The sequence below is a fragment of the Tachypleus tridentatus genome, chromosome 9 (genome assembly GCF_004210375.1).
Source record: "Tachypleus tridentatus isolate NWPU-2018 chromosome 9, ASM421037v1, whole genome shotgun sequence".
NCBI lineage: Eukaryota > Metazoa > Arthropoda > Merostomata > Xiphosura > Limulidae > Tachypleus > Tachypleus tridentatus.
In genome coordinates this window covers 83,651,699-83,670,068 of record NC_134833.1, presented here as the reverse complement: position 1 = coordinate 83,670,068, position 18,370 = coordinate 83,651,699, and the positions used below count along the sequence as shown (strand labels likewise).

The 18,370-nt window shown below is 35.0% G+C and overlaps 1 long non-coding RNA gene across 2 annotated transcripts in view; it reads right to left on the bottom strand.

The window, feature by feature from the left end:
- Positions 1-1,623: 1,623 nt before the first annotated feature.
- LOC143227167 (uncharacterized) overlaps positions 1,624-18,370 on the bottom strand; it is a 37,508-nt gene continuing 20,761 nt past the window's right edge. For both annotated transcript variants that reach the window (XR_013014913.1, XR_013014914.1), the window contains exons 3-4: positions 4,620-4,762; positions 1,624-3,513 (exon numbers count right to left, since the gene is read on the bottom strand). This is a non-coding gene — a long non-coding RNA (uncharacterized LOC143227167). The remainder of the gene's footprint in view (positions 3,514-4,619; positions 4,763-18,370) is intronic.

Genomic DNA, 18,370 nt, shown 5'->3' with positions numbered 1-18,370 from the left:
TAATAGTAATGTTTATTGTTTTTAACGCGATGTTCATCAAACATTACAAATGTAAAATGAAATTACTAGAGAAACTGAAATATATTTTTCCTTAATTTCAAGCTCCCAACAATTACTTTGATTAACAACTAGAGGTAATCAACTTTAGGGTTAAGTAGTCTCTCTGATTTAATATAACACATATTCAGTTTGTAACAGAAACAAACAAATGTTTGAGTGATCAAATTAACAGGTTTCTATGAAGAAGTTAAAGGACATTTATTATATTGTGGAAAAAAAAAAAAAAACTTAATTAAATAGCATTATACTAGCTGTATTTCTTCAGGGTCCCCGAAAGTGTTCTGTTTCAAAAATAAATAAATTAAAAATATTTTATTGTGGTTTCGAATTAAACATAAAGCTACACAATGGGCTATCACGGGTATCAAAACCGTTTTTAGCGTTGTAAGTCCTCAGACATACCGCTGAGCCACTGGGGAGCGATTAAAAATAACAAGAGTAACAAATATTATTATTTCTTACTTTTCAAGCTCGTACGTCATGCTATGTTTTAGCCTTCAAAATGAATAATTCTTCTCATGATTCATTACACACACGTTTTACTGACGTCACAATGGTACAAAATGCTACATTAAGCGTTCCTTATGTGACGTCATTTTAGTATTTACTGACTGACAGACAGACAACACCAAACGTTTTGTGGTTCGAATGGATAAAACAGGTTTTATTCGAAGTTTTAAACTCAAAAAACAGTATGTGTTTAACTTAACTGTTTGCTGTTATTCTCAACGCCAGAAGACCCCCGCTAGTATAGCGTTATGTCTCCAGATTTACAACGCTAAAATCAGGGGTTCAATCCCCCTCGGTGGACTAAGCAGATAGCCCTTTGTAGCTTTGCTATACGAAAAACACACACACACAAAGCCAGAAATTCAAACCAAGATAAATCTTTACAGAAACGTAAAGATGATATTCAGTTGTTTTAGGCATCTCTTGTTTAACTTCCAAGATGAATGTGATTTTTTTTAATCACTCACCGTCAGAAACTTGTTGGGTTTTGGGGTTGAATATGAATGTTTAATAATAATAATAACATATTTTATTTTCTGTTTTTGTTTTCAATTCAAAAATATAATTAGAAAAAGTGACTGAATTAATGTACATTTTATATTTTCTCACTAAACATAATTTTAGATTGATTGTTACATTTTTAGCAAAATGAATACACACATGTATTTATATATAGAATGTGCTTGAGGACAAAGTATCACGAATATTTATCCTCCTTCGAATCTATTGAGTATTGTCTTCAAAACTTCTCTTTTTTTATTTCCTTTTGCATCAGAGCTGATCTAATTTTGTTTAGCTTTTTCCTGTGTTTGTGTTGTTCGTTTAAGAGCAAAGCCACATTGGGCTATCTGCTGTGTCCACCACGTTCTGACTCCATAAACATAAGAGCCCAGGAATGGAGAGGTTGTTAATTCACTCGACTCTTAATCTGAGGGTCGCGGGTTCGAATCCCCGTTACACCAAACATGCTTACCCTTTCAGCCTGGCAAGTGTTATAATGTGACGGTCAATCCCATTATCTGTTGATAAAAAGAGTAGTCCAAACCTTTCTGTACGTACGATTCGTGTTTCAGTGGTACGCTTCTGAAAAAGCTGTAAAGCGAAACGTTGAGTGACCAATTAAAAATAAACGACAATTTGGTGTTGTAGGGTCTTTCATTTCTAGTAATTAAATCCAATTTTATTTGTTCACATTTTTTTGCAATATTCTTCCCAATCATAGATACACAATAAGTTTAACAGTGCTTTTATCAGTATTTTTGTTAAAAATGTGTAATTACAGCCTTACATTTTTTGCCTTTCAACGATTTTTTTCTAGGTCTAATTCCACTCTAACACGGTCTTTGGGGCCTGACGATTTGCTTTGGTTTGGTTTGTTTTGAATTTCGCGCAAAGCTACACTTAGACTAACCGTTCCTAATTTAGCAGTGTAACCCTAGAGGGAACGCAGCTAGTCATAACTGCCCACCGCCAACTCTTGGACTACTCTTTTACCAACGAATAGCGGGATTGGCCGTCAAATTATAACGTCCTCGTGGTTGAAAAGGCGAACATATTTGGTGTGACGGGGATTCGAAACTGCGACCGTCGGATTACGAATCGAGCTCCTTCACCACCTGGCCATGCCGGGCCCCTGTGAACAAACAACCACAACATTATCACCAGTACATCACAGGGTGAATCTAATCTCCAAGTGTTGGCTTGCAGGCACTACAAGTTTTTCTGCTTCATATATAATTAATGAACCAAATCTGTAGCAACAAAATGGCCAGATTGTTAGAACACTCGATTCGTAATCTGAGGGTCGCGAACTCGAATTCCCCTCCCACCAAACACACTTGCCCTTTGAGCCGAAAAGGCGTTATAAAGCGTGGTCAGTCTCATTATGCGTTAATAAAAGAGTAGTTGAAGAGTTGGCGACAGCTGATGATAACTAGCTGTCTTCCTTGTACTTATTTATTGCTAAATAAGAGACGGCTAACGCTGATAATCCTCGTGTAGCCTAACGCAAAATTGAAACCAAACCAAACCGTATCAACAAAATGTGCTCCGCCTTTTAAGGGACCAAGAATAAACATTAATGTCTAAAACCGGTTTGTGTTCACTAATCTGTTACAAATAGCCAAATGTCTCATACAGTTTTCATTGACACATATTTTTGCTGCCTAGAATACTGCTGAAAGTTTCGCCAAATGTTATAACATTACTGTCTTAATTACAGATGCACCAGCAAAACGAGCTTTTACTAACACAGCTTACTCTGTAAAAATACGATAAATCTGCGTAACTCTGATACATACGACACCTATTGATCCAATATGAGATCATTAATTAAATTATTTTTACTTCTACTTTATTTGTGGTAGCATCACTATCGCACCAAACATGTTCGCCCTTTCAGCCGCGGGGGCGTTATAATGTGTCGGTCATTCCAACTATTCGTTGGTAAAAGAGTAGCTCAAGAGTTGGCGGTAGGTGGTGATGAATAGCTGTCATCCCTCTAGTCTTACACTGCAAAATTAGGGACGGCTAGCGCAGATAGCCCTCGAGTAGCTTTGCGCGAAATAAAAAAAAAACAAAACAATTTGTGATAGCTCTTTCCCACTCGAAGGCTCATGCAATAACTTAGTTTGGATATGTCTACAACACTTTTGAAAAAGCTACTGAAATATGATAAAAATATTTTCATAGTTAATTAAAGTTACTTTATTAAATATTACTTAACCACCAGGAGGCACTACCTGATACAAGCGCAAGTAAAATTATGGTTTTAATGCGATAGATAAAATTGAACATGCATCAAATTTAGGGTCGGAGGTTCGTGAGCAGTTGCCGTAAAAATGCACTTCGCACATTTGGGACCGTGGTTGTGCCATATGAGAGGCATCTCAAACTTTTCCGTCAGACAAGAATGAATCAACAGCTGGACTTCGTAAGTTTATTCTGAAACCAACAAAACAAAGCTCTAAGTAAACAAATTAATAGTCATAGAAACAATTTTTAGATGTAATTACCTTTTTTTTTCCAACAGGATAGCGAAACACCCTAACTATAGCTACATGTTTGACAGATTAAATAAAAGACAAATACCATGCTTCATTTACCAATAATGGGAGTTACACTAGTTTCCGATATCAAAGTTTTATTTTCTTTTTATCTGAAACAGTCATAATTAGTTTCTTGCCTGTTTCAGCATGTCACTACAATGGGTTACAGTACGGTAATTTTCCATATGTACTTCAGAGTTGCATTAAAAAAGTGCTGATATAGTTGAATTCAATTAGATTGCACAGTGTCTTCATGAACCACCGTAATTTTGATGGAACGATGCGTTTCCACTCATAAACAAAATATGTACAGATGTTATTACGTCTCGTTCTTTCTATGAACTGGAAAAATTTCGAACATTTTGAAGAATTTTTGCTAGAAAGAAGACTGGACAAACTGATGTAATCGAGTGTCTCCATAAAGAGAGCAGCTCCATGACAGTTGGTGTATTCACACTGTTCATGATGAGCTCTCTTGACAGGTACACTTCTTTCAGGCCCGGCATAGCCAGGTGATTAGGCTGCTCGACTCGTAATTCGAGAGTCGCAGGTTCGAATCCCGTTCAACCAAACACGCTTGTCCTTTCAGCCGTGGGTGGTGATAACTATCTGCCTTCCATCTAGTCTTACACTGCTAAATTAGGGATGGCTAGCGCAGATAGCCCGACTGTAGCTATCCGTGAAATTCAAAAACAAACAAACACTTCTTTTTACTTGTCGTATGAATAGCTTATGAACACGAGATCAGGTTAACACAAATGTTTTCAATAAGAGACATGACAGTTGGTATATCCACACTGTTCATGATGAATTTCCTTGACAAAGACAATTATTTTTATTTGCCGTAACGATGGTTTATTGCATTCGAAAAATGTAAGCTTGCAAAAGTACGTCGTATTTTTCGAATTTATTATTTTAAGACATGATAAGAGAAAGTTTGTGTGAAGTGACACGAAAGTATTGAAAAAAAAACATTAAATGTTTTCAAAGTGTTCAACTTACCTTTGTAAGTGTTTAGTTGGATCCTGCTACTGACACAACCGCCTGAGGCGTCAGAGATCAGCGCCATGTCGTTTTATTTTATCATTTTATTTTAAAATGTTTGAAACATTCTTCCACTGTAGGTTACCTGGAAGGTAGAAATCCTGGAAGAGGAAAATGCATGAGAAACGTAACTGATTATGGAATATTTAATTACAGCTTAATTGATAGTAGTTTAATATACTTACATAAAGGCGTCAGTATTAAATTAAGTTTCATTCAACAGTGTATTAACATGTTTGTCAGGAACAACCAGGTTTATATTACATACTTTCAGAGAGCTAACCCTCGTGATATGCATTAGTGACAGCATGTTTTAAACTGTGGTGACCTGAAAGAGACAACCTACACTTTGCATGATGACAAACAATGGCCGCAGCTGTAAAACAATGCACCAACAGAATAGCTTGAATTTAATCTGTCTCTCTGTTACACCCTGATAACGTTATTAAATATTAAACTACTTATCTTACATTGTAACTATAACTCAACTGATACGAGTTGGTTATCGCGTATTTACCTATTGTGACACGTAAGCCGCATTTGTCTTCAAGTGGATTCGCATATTTGCTGAGAGAACTGCTATTTGTAAGGTAGGAAGATAAGTCGTTCCAGAGCTCCCAGGTAATCTAGAAAGTTTGACAGTCTCGTGTAAAAGATTTACCCTCACGTGTTATCTGTTTGAGAACTGTTATTCTGTCAAAAAAGGAACGAGCACTGAGTGTTCAAACAGAATTACATTTAATCAGTCAAAGAAATAATCGTCACTCCCGGCAATCATTTTTATCTCTGTATAAAATATTTTGTTACAAAAACCTAACTGTACGCTCACAGTAACAGAATAAGTGAATTGTAAAGTTGGAAGCAAAGAAAGAGACGTCAAGATCTATTACAGTCAAGGTCGGCATGGCCAGGTGGTTAAGGCACTCGACTCCCTGTCTCAGTAAACGTGCTCGCCCTTTCAACTGTGGGGGCGTTATAATGTAACGGTCAATCCTACTATTCGTTAGTAAAAGAGCAGCCTAAGAGTTGGCGGTGAGTGGTGATGACTAGCTGCTTTCCCTCTAGTCGTACACTGCTAAATTACGGAGAGCTAGCGCAGATAGCCCTCGTGTAGCTTTGCGCGAAATCCAAAACAAACCTTTTACAATCTCGTAGTGTTTCATGAAATAATTGATACTTAATAACAACCAAATAACGATTTCGTTACAGCTTAGGGCTCTGTTGAACCACAATAAAAATAAATGTATTATAAAAACATCATTATGAAAAATACAATAATAGAATGGTTGGTGAAGAAAGAAGCAGCAAAGTGATGCGAGATTACTGATTCGCCATACTGTCATCTACTGGTTTAAAAATAAACTATTTTAATGCATAAAAGAAATGTTTACTGACGTAAAAAAAATGCCAGAAAGAGACAGTTGGGAGTTTTTGGGACACCCTATGAGGAAATAGAAAATTGAAAGTCTGGTCGTAACTAGAAAGAGTAAAGAAAGAAGAAACTGTAGAAGGCAGAGGTTATGTTAAAAAATGTATCTAAATGGACGAATGTATCGGTACTGGACATTCTTTGTGCCTGGCGAAGAACCAAACAAATGAACTAGGCTTGTCGTGGCCTAACAGCTATCATGCTGCATTGTGTATCCGGAGGTCCACAATTCTCAAAGACGTCAAACCCGCCTATCCGATGGGTGCTGTTAGTTGATCAGATGTTTATCATCACTGAACATGAATGACCTTTTAGTCGTGGAGACGTTGTGATGTGATGGTCAGTTCCACTATTCAATTAGAGTAGTCCAAGAACTGGCGATGGGTGATGTTGATCAGATGTTTATCATCACTGAACATGAATTACCTTTTAGTCGTGGAGACGTTGTAATGTGATGGTCAGTTCCACTATTCAGTTAGAGTAGTCAAAGAACTGGCGATGGGTGATGTCGACCAGATGTTTATCATCACTAAACATGAATTACCTTTTAGTCGTGGAGACGTTGTAATGTGATGGTCAGTTCCACTATTCAGCTAGAGTAGTCAAAGAACTGGCGATGGGTGATGTCGACCAGATGTTTATCATCACTGAACATGAATGACCTTTTAGTCGTGGAGACGTTGTAATGTGATGGTCAGTTCCACTATTCAGTTAGAGTAATCCAAGTGATGGCAGTGAGTGGTGTTGACTAGCTGCCTTCCCTATAGTCCAACGCTATTAAGTTAAGGACTATCAAAGACTACAGCCGTCGAGTAGTTATGAGCGAAATTCTACAAACAAACACACTAAATGTCTTCCCTTTGGTACAGTAAATCAGATCAAACTTATGAAGAGGTAACAAATATAGCCTACATGCACACTTGCACGAGTATCCGGAACGAGCAAACCACAATAATTTAACAATGTGATAAAAGACTAATTTGTTTTCTTTCCTCAAATCCTTTGGCTTAACAAAAGTGTTTATTGTATTCTAACGTCTCGGTGCTAATATTTATTAACCCCATTTTGTTTAATGTGCTTAACACATCAGCGAAAGAGTCGGGAACAGTTTTGAGGAAAGTGACTGTTAAGTGTTAATAAATCTAGATTTAATAAATAACTGAACACTAAAACAATTTTACTACCTAATTCAAAGACAAACTGTAAGAAAGAAAACTTTACAATGAGTATTAGTTTACATTTTGTTGCTTTCACCTGATAATTAGATGACATGTACTGTATTATAATGAAGGTTTGACTATTAGATGACATGTACTGTATTATAATGAAAGTTTGACTATTAGATGACATGTACTGTATTTTAATGAAAGTTTGACTATTAGATGACATGTACTGTATTTTAATGAAAGTTTGACTATTAGATGACATGTACTGTATTATAATGAAAGTTTGACTATTAGATGACATGTACTGTATTTTAATGAAAGTTTGACTATTAGATGACATGTACTGTATTTTAATGAAAGTTTGACTATTAGATGACATGTACTGTATTTTAATGAAAGTTTGACTATTAGATGACATGTACTGTATTATAATGAAAGTTTGACTATTAGATGACATGTACTGTATTTTAATGAAAGTTTGACTATTAGATGACATGTACTGTATTTTAATGAAAGTTTGACTATTAGATGACATGTACTGTATTATAATGAAAGTTTGACTATTAGATGACATGTATTTTAATGAAAGTTTGACTGTATTTTAATGAAAGTTTGACTATTAGATGACATGTACTGTATTATAATGAAAGTTTGACTATTAGATGACATGTACTGTATTATAATGAAAGTTTGACTATTAGATGACATGTACTGTATTATAATGAAAGTTTGACTATTAGATGACATGTACTGTATTATAATGAAAGTTTGACTATTAGATGACATGTACTGTATTATAATGAAAGTTTAACTATTAGATGACATGTACTGTATTTTAATGAAAGTTTGACTATTAGATGACATGTACTGTATTATAATGAAAGTTTGACTATTAGATAACATGTACTGTATTATAATGAAAGTTTGACTATTAGATGACATGTACTGTATTATAATGAAAGTTTGACTATTAGATGATATATAGTGTATTATAATGAAAGTTTGACTAGGGAGATGGTAATTACTTAAGACGTGTGTAACATTTATTGTTCAATATGTTTCGAAAACAGTGAGCTTTAACAGCGCTTCTGGCAAAATACGTTGAATTCCTGTATTCCTCTAGGAATTTTACTTCAGTTCCAACAGTGTTTAAATGTCCTTGTATTTTTGTTTGTGGTTTAAATTATCATTCAAAAGAGTTCAAGCTGTTACACAAACTTCAGGAAAAGAGCTGAAGGTATCTTGGCTATAATAAACTGTAATTTGTATAAGATAATGGTAAAATAAGATACTAGAGAACAAATTTCGTTGGGTGAGAAGTGCGTGTGTGTGTATTTCTTTTATAGCAAAGCCACAAAGGGCTATCTGCTCAGCCCACCGAGGGGAATCGAACCCCTGATTTTAGCGTTGTACATCCGGAAACATACCGCTGTACTAGCCGGGGGGTGGTGAGAAGTGCTTTTGATAAAGATGAATTTAAGTTAAGGTACCGATTAAAGATTTCTGAATTATATGTAAATTCTCTCTCAATATAAGTTGGGCATGGCTTAGTGGTTGCCATATCGATCTGCGAACAGAAACGATCCAAGGTTAAAGTGTCGATTTGTCGCTGAACACGCTCCCACTTTCAGTTGTGGAGAATTTATAACTGTGACAATCAGTTCTGTTACTCAGTGTGAAGAGTACCCGCGTGACAATCAGTTCTGTTACTCAGTGTGAAGAGTACCCGCGTGACAATCAGTTCTGTTACTCAGTGTGAAGAGTATCCGCGTGACAATCAGTTCTGTTACTCAGTGTGAAGAGTATCCACGTGACAATCAGTTCTGTTACTCAGTGTGAAGAGTATCCACGTGACAATCAGTTCTGTTACTCAGTGTGGAGAGTATCCGCACAATAAACAAGTGATTCTACTAACTGGTCGCCCTCCCTCTGAGGAATAACTAAACATGGTACTTGTGTAAAAACTAAACTCAAACAATTAATTAAAATACAGGTTTTCGTGTGTACAAAATTAAAACACGTTCATCGAAGCCGTAAACGAAATCCTTCAAAAAACACATTACACGTTTCGACGTTATCACGTCACCTTAGGATACAAAAGTAAAAAACATCGTCAAAATACGTATAGAGTTTTTCAAGAGAGGCTGCTAACAGCTTCAAGGATTACACTTTAATTACAATAGTGGGGATATTAAATACAACATTATGATACCCCCGTTATTAGTGTTTGTTCCTACATGGTAGTAAAAGTGCGTTTAAAGCATTGTGGGGATTAAATACATATTGTGTCCCTGTTATTAGTGTTTGTTGCTACATGGTAGTAAGAGTGCGTTTAAAGTATTGCGAGGATTAAATACGTATTGTGTCCCTGTTATTAGTGTTTGTTGCTACATGGTAGTAAGAGTGCGTTTAAAGTAGTGCGAGGATTAAATACATATTGTGTCCCTGTTATTAGTGTTTGTTGCTACATGGTAGTAAGAGTGCGTTTAAAGTATTGCGAGGATTAAATACGTATTGTGTCCCTGTTATTAGTGTTTGTTATTGTAGTCAATCCGAAAAAGAAATATGTACAAAAATGTTACTTCTGAATCAGATTCATAAATTACGTAATGTTACAAGGGATAATCCGTAGGGACAACGGCTCTTCAGATAGTCCGAAACTGTAACAAGATGTTTTGTGTTAATTATTTGTACAACAGAGCAATCTTACCATTCGCAGCTTGAAGTCAAATATTTAGTGAAATCGTAATATTTTAAAGGCTTCCTACTGATTAGCATAGCGGCGAATACCTTAAAATATGTCATTACAGCTAAAGTTCCTGACTAGATGAAACGAAGTTTCAAAACATTCTTTAAAATTTGGGGATTAATTCTCCATTTGTACTTACTTTATCTATATAGACGGGATTAATAAACTAACATATTATCAACCAATAAAATTATTACACAGATATAACCCAGCATACTTCTATAATTAAGATTATTTTTACGATACATACGTAATTCTGCATAGTATAATATTACCGTCCACTTTATCAGTAGGGTAATACGTTTTAACTCATTGTTTAAAATGTTTTCTTTCTAATTAATTATCCTTTCTATTAATAAGAAAATAAAACGGACAATTGTTTGTTTGTTTTGAATTTCGCGCAAAGCTACTCGAGGGCTATCTGTGCTAGCCGTCCCTAATTTAGCAGTCTAAGACTAGAGGGAAGGCAGCTAGTCATCACCACCACCGCCAACTCGTAGACTACTCTTTTACCAACGAATAGTGGGATTGACCGTCACATTATAACGCCCTCACGGCTGAAAGAGCGAGCATGTTTGGCGCGACAGGGATGCGAACCCGCGACCCTCAGATTACGAGTCGCACTACATGTCGAGCCAGGGCTATCTGCTGAGCTCACCGAGGGGAATCGAACCCCTGATTGTAGCGTTGTAAATCCATAGACTTACCGCTGTACTAGCGGTGGGCTAAACCGGACAAACAAGATTTATGTGTTGGTCTCTTTGCTGTTTTTAAATTTGGAAAGATAAACTATTGGTTATTATTAGGCAGTGAACCAAAATGTATCTATGTTAGTGAAAAATATGACCTATTACGAAACCATTGGGTACATGTTCGTCTTTTATTGGTGATCAAAGGGTTAGTTTTAAATGGTTTAGAGGTTTAGATGGAATACGTTAAGCAGTTATTAATGTAATATACTGTATGCAAGATAAAATCATTGTTTGACGTATCATCAGTTACGTTTGCGAACCTATGAATCACACATGCAATGTTCGATTTATCGACAACATATTCAGAGCCATTCACTAGTATTAATAAGTTTATACTCAGAAATGTCGTGAGAAGGATAGAAACAAAATGTTAGAAAATCTTTATATTGATTTCTACGACCTAACATGTTGGTTAAACTCACAGGTCCACGGATTCCAACACATCTCACTGCACATGTTCGCCCTTTCAGCACCTTTTCGTCGACAAAAAGAGCTGACGTTTCTTTGTATTGACTACCTGCCTTCCCTCTGTTCTACCATTGCTACATTAAGGGCGGCTAGCGCACGTAAACCGCTTATAGCTTTGTAGGAAATTCAAATTACACCAACAGTTCGAAAATATTGGTAAAAATTTATTTTTGCCAGATAATAACTACAGACCAAGAATGGATTTTTATATTGTCTGTTCATGAAGTGAGCTTTCAGATTAGAGAAAAATGGTGACAAGAATAGAATGTTTAAACAAGGTGAAATCAAAGAATGGTTACAAGAATGGAATGTTTAAACAAGGTGAAAATAAAGAAGGGTAACAAGAATGGAATGTTTAAACAAGGTGAAATCAAAGAAGGGTAACAAGAATGGAATCTTTAAACAAGGTGAAATCAAAGAATGGTAACAAGAATGGAATCTTTAAACAAGGTGAAATCAAAGAAAGATTACAAGAATGGAATTTTTAAACAAGGTGAAATCAAAGAAAGATTACAAGAATTGAATCTTCAAACAAGATGAAATGAAAGAATGGTAACAAAAATGGAATGTTTAAACAAGGTGAAATCAAAGAAAGATTACAAGAATTGAATCTTTAAACAAGATGAAATGAAAGAATGAAAGAATGGTAACAAAAATGGTAACAAGAATGAAATGTTTAAACAAGTTGAAATCAAAGAAAGGTGGAATGTTTAAACAAGGTGAAATCAAAGAATGGTTACAAGAATGGAATGTTTAAACAAGATGAAATGAAAGAATGGTAACAAAAATGGAATGTTTAAACAAGGTGAAATCAAAGAAAGATTACAAGAATTGAATCTTTAAACAAGATGAAATGAAAGAATGGTAACAAAAATGGAATGTTTAAACAAGGTGAAATCAAAGAATGGTAACAAGAATGGAATGTTTAAACAAGGTGAAATCAAAGAAAGATTACAAGAATGGAATTTTTAAACAAGGTGAAATCAAAGAAAGATTACAAGAATTGAATCTTTAAACAAGATGAAATGAAAGAATGGTAACAAAAATGGAATGTTTAAACAAGGTGATATCAAAGAATGGTAACAAAAATGAAATCTTTAAAAAAGGTGAAATCAAAGAATGGTAACAAGAATGAAATGTTTAAACAAGTTGAAATCAAAGAAAGGTAAAAAGAATGGAATGTTTAAACAAGGTGAAATCAAAGAAAGATTACAAGAATGTAATCTTTAAACAAAGTGAATTCAAGGAATGGTAGCAAGAATGGAATGTTTAGACAAGGTGAAATCAAAGAAAGGTTACAAGAATGGAATGTTTAAACTAAGTGAATTCAAAAAAAGGTTAAAAAATGTAATGTTAAGACAAGGTGAAATCAAAGAATTGTTAGAAGAATGGAATGTTTAAACAAGGTGAAATCAAAGAATGGTTACAAGAATGGAATGTTTAAAAAAGGTGAAATCAAAAAATGGTAAAAAGAATTGAACATTTAGACAAGGTGAAATCAAGGAAAGGTTACAAGAATGAAATGTTTAAACAAATAATGGTAACAAGAATGAAATGTTTAAACAAGATGAAATCAAAGAATGGTAACAAGAACAGAATGTTTAAACAAGATGAATTCAAGACAAGGGAAAAAAATGGAATGTTTAAACAAGGTGAAATCAATTAATGGTAACAAAAATGGAATGGTTAAACAAGGTGAAATCAAAGAATGGTAACAAGAATGGATGTTTGAACAAGGTGAAATCAAGGAATGGTCACAAAAATGGAATGTTTAAAGAAGGTGAAATCAAAAATAGGTAACAAGAATGGAATGTTTAGACAAGGTAAAATCAAATTTATAAGTTTAATGGGAAAAGGTAAAAAAATGAGTTTATAGGTGACAAGAAGCTGTTAAGTACGGGCTAGAAACATGTCGACCTATTATCCAATATCTACGTTTAGTTTCGTTGTTTGTAGTTACACATAAAGCTACAAAAAGGGTTATCTTTGCTGTGTCCACCACGAGTATCGAAACTCAATTTTTAGAGTTATAGCATTTCAAATATATCACTGAACCACTTAAGTTTCCGATAATTAAGAGAAATATGATGACAGTACCTAAAAATTAAGAAGAAGACAATACAGAAGCTACTGGAGAGCTATCTGCGCTAGCCGTTCCTAATTTAGCGGTGTAAGACTGGAGGGAAGGCAGCTAGTCATCACCACCATCTGCCGACTCTTGGGCTACTCTTTTACCAACAACTAGTGGGGATTGGTTGTCAATCATAACGACCCACGGCTGAAAGGGCGAGCATGTTTGGTGCGCTGGGGAATTTGAACCCGCGACCCTCAGATTATGAATCGAGTGCCTTAACCACCAGGCCACAGAAGAATTACGATAATAATTAATATAAGAGAAATAAAACTAGATAATATCGAAAAAAATAAGTTTGAGAAATCAAAGCTTACTAATAATGATGTATGTTAAGAAAACGTAAAATATCCAGACTTTTACTTTACGATGTATCTCTTTGTCTGTTATGACAAGTAGAAACTCGGTTTAGGAACCTTAGAGTAAAACAGGTTAATTAGTTAATTTTTGTACTTAATGTGATAAACATTTCAAGTGATTAAAAAAACTGGGTTGAACTGTTACTTTGATGTATCATGTTACTTTAGTAACTCATGTCTTTTACGTGTCTCAAATGATATCTGGAATTTCTGTTATCTGTTGATGAAATGAGTTTTAAGAAGAGAATGTTTAAACAAGATGATAAGGAAAGAAGTAGTTGATATAATGGAAAATCGAATTTTATAAAAAACGGTGAAAGAAATTTTTGTAGGTGGCTAAAGGTGAGTTTGATTTTCATTGGGGTTAACATTACTAAAATGGCGGGCAAAATATATTTCGTTCTTATCAATATGGCGGACAAAATATGTTTAGTTCTTACCAACATGGCGGACAAGACATATTTATTCTCACCAACATGGTGAGCAAAATATGTTTATTTCCCTTCAACATTAAACTTCTATTTTAAAGCCAAATTCTTCAATGTTAAAACAAAAGTTTGCATCCCCTAGTCTGGAAAAGAAAGAGATATCAAAGATTGAGCGACTAATAATAGTCTTAACAATCGGAAATATTTTTAGATTTACATTGTTTTAAAATAATTGTTTGTTTCTCAGTTTTATTTGACAGTTTAGAGCGTGGCTAAACAAAATAATGAAGGTGTGTTCGTTCCTTGTATCTCCAACAAATTATGTTCTACATATAATTAAAAATACAGAAGTCACATTCCGACTCAGGCTTGAATATCAATGAATACTCATCTTTCTTTCAAACAAGCCTTAAAATTGAAGGATTTTTATGTTCTTTCAATCTATATATACATTTGAATAGAGTGTTTTAGAACTAATTTGTTCCTCAAAACAATAAACTGGTCTACAGATCCACATATCGTTGACGTATTTTAACAGAAAAGAATCTAAAATTAAAATCGTATTTCCCCGTCTTGCCACGAAAATTACTTTGATTAACGTTAACAGCCAAAATTTGTAGCATAGGAGGAATATATACTATATTTACACTTTTAAGCAACTAGTCACTACTCGCTATGTGACGTTTATACTTAACCAGTTACTGCGAAGACTAAAAACTTGTTTATTCATTTTACTAAAAAAATGTATTAATACCCTTAACTACCCTTAACCTTAACTGACAGCTAAAACTGATGTATTTAAATATATGTTTGTATACATATGTATATATATACATATATTTTAGAGAAAATTAATACTGATAGAGTTAAGTAAACAAAATCGAAAGGAAGAACTATGTAAAAAACAGCAAATCCAAATCTTTGACTAATTAATTATGTTAGTTAGTTATAACCGAGAAACAAGACGAAAAAACTAATAAAAAAAAGCGCTGCACTAATTTAAAAAATCACAGGGTGCAAGCTATAATGTTGGATATAAAATGTACCCTAGTGTTGGAGGTCACTGTGGAAATAGGACCCACATTGCAGTAGGGATACACCATCTGTTAGTCTTAACCACCATTCGCCACTCTCACATAAAGAAATAAAATAAAGGAGTAGCAATAGATATAGAAATAGAAATTAAAATAGCGATATGTGGTTGCTCAAGCCCACAAAGTCCCACATCTATATAACTCTTCACTGCCTGCGGACAGTTATGAGAAAGTGACTGCCTCCAAACTAAAGAAGAAAAAATTAATTGGAAAATAAAAATAAGGTATCTACCTTTTGGGAGCGAGTAAGTTAAAACCTACCTCTTCAAGTTAGCATTCCAGCCCCCGTTGTGGTAGAAAAGCATTACTTGGTATCTCAGTAAACGAATCATACTGGTATGAAGTGTCCCATCCAGTTATCTAAATAAACTAGTATAGCATCCAACCACCAACCACTGTTTCTATTGTATGTGAACGGATCTTCTGATATGGAGGTTCGTTATGATCATGCGGAGAATATATATACAAATTTTCAATTTTTTATTTTGAGGTTTTATGGGTAATTTTATCACCACTTTGCCCCATGTTCGTGAATATTCACTAAATGTAGCATGGACATTTTTCGAGAACATGCAGGGAAACATGAATAGTTACAGTTTCACATTTTATGTCTTGTAATTTTTATGGGTGTTTTTGCGTTTTGTACAATTACGCATAAGGAAAGCAGCTTTTCGTTACCAAAGATAGCCTTTCGTTAATCATGAATTTACATAAACTCCTTCCGGGGTACGAGTAATCCACCTAGTATACGTGTTATACAAACAAGTTGTGTAACATACGGAGTCGCTGTTTGTTATGTGATCGCTACACTTAACCAATTATTCCTACCAAAAAACTCGATAAGCTTTTCCAGAAATTAAAGTTTCAAATTAAAATTGGATCTAATTATACAGATGTTATTTAATCACGATTACAAACATAAACTTAATACATTTCAAAGAAGAGAGAATGAGGTGTTTTTTTTCATCAACTAAACAAATTTTAGTATTTTTCTTTTCCCTTTAATCTCTAATTTTACTCAATAGTCCCTTTTGTCATCTTCAAATCTACATTTAGCTCCCCGCTAGTACAGCGGTAAGTCTATGGATTTTAACGCTAAAATCAGCGGTTCTATTCCCCTCGATGGGTTTAGTAGATAGCCTGATGTGGTTTTGCTATAATAAAAACACACACACACACACATTTTTGTTTCTAAAATATTTTTTTTTATTTTACTTATAACCACAAAGCTATCAAATGGGCTGTCTAAGGTGTGCCCGCCACATGTATCGAAACCCGATTTGTTGCGTCATAAGCCCTCGGACTTGTTGCTCGGCAACGGGTAAGTTTTTAAAGGTTTGAGTCGAAATGCAAAATTTTGCCTTCCACACTTGGGATTAAACGCAGCTCTTATGATTTGAGCCAGTTAGATGTGCGCTGCGCGTGTTGACGTTTTTAGCTATAGTCTTATTTTACATATTTGTAGCCTAGCACATAGCAACGGAAACTTGTGTTTGTTTGTTTTGAATTTTGCGTAAAACTACGCGATGGCTATTTGCGCTAGTCGTCCCTAATTTAGCAATCTCAGACTAGAAGGAAGGCAGTTAGTCATCAACACCACCCACCGTCAACGCTTGGGCTACTCTTTTACCAACGAATAGTGGGACTAATCGTACCATTATAACGCCCCTACGGCTGAAAGGGCGAACATGTTTGGTGTGACGGGGATTCGAACCCGCGACCCTCAGATGACGAGTCGAACGCCTTAACCACCCGGCCATGCCGGGCCTAATCAAATTAGTACACCGAACGGTTTTCATTAATTACGTATGATTTTACAAACGTAAAAGACACATTTATCAGTCTGCTCATATTTTTTAACGCTAAAGTAATAACAAATAGCGCAGTATTATTGTGGTTATTTGTATTAAGATAAATAACAGTAACATTAAATAAACATTGTGCGGGTTCAAAATATTCGCTTTAGTTAGAATAAAATGAACTGTTCTTTAACAAAACTGGTATTATTTGTTATTTACTTGGAACACAATTCCTTCTTTTGTTAAAAATTAATCTCATTGAAATGTTGCCATGAATTAAGTAGTTACTTTGCGTATGTGTGCAGAATATTTTACCAATTCTGTGAGATACAAAAACGTTCCGGCCCGGCATGGCCAAGCGTGTTAAGGCGTTCGACTCGTAATCCGAGGGTCGCGGGTTCGAATCCCGGTCGCACCAAACATGCCCGTCCTTTCAGCCGTAAGGGCGTTATAATGTAACGGTCAAACCCCCTATTCGTTGGTAAAAGAGTAGCCCTATAGTTGGCGGTGAGTGGTGATGAAAAGCTGCCTTCCATCTCAGTCTTGCACTGCTAAATTAAGGACGGCTAGCGCAGATAGCCCTCGAGTAGCTTTGCGCGAAATTAAAAAAAAAAAAAGTTAAACAGAGCAGCCGGTTAAACTAGTCTTAACAAAAGAGAAATCGATAATTAATATTCGCTATAATTATGACAGAAGATATATATATATGTGTGTGTATCATCCTCAATACTACGAATGTGTGACATACAGAAGAGAATATGATAGTGAAACTTGTATCTTTAATTACATTTTTACGCTGAACCGAATTATGTGCAAAAATAACTGGTAAACTTATAATAGTAAAAAGAATTTATCGAATCTCTTGTACTCTATTCAATATTTATATCTCAGTTTCCATAACAGATACGTTTGTCTGTATCAGAGCATTTCATTGATTTCCGAGAAGAGAAGAATGCGTCTGGCGACGACATATCAGAGCCGTGCGCAAAAGAGGCGAGTGCTGAGCAAATATTTACATTTCTCACTGAACGGCCTAGAAGGCAGACCATACTTAACCTACGGGTCCCTCCTGCTGGTGGTACATTAGCACTTAACCGAACGAGTAACCGATGTAAACCGCACAGCAGCTATGTAACTGGTAAACTTTATAATATGCGCGAGCTTCAATACGTAAGCGATATTTTCCGTTTCTTTGCAAAAACAGAGATTTTAAAATGTCTTTTAAAAATTAAATTTAATCATATCATGTTCTGTCTTTTTTCTTTCTGTTGAATATTGATCGAACTTCTACGTCAGAAAGAAAAATAAAACATTCGAAATTACACATATTTAAG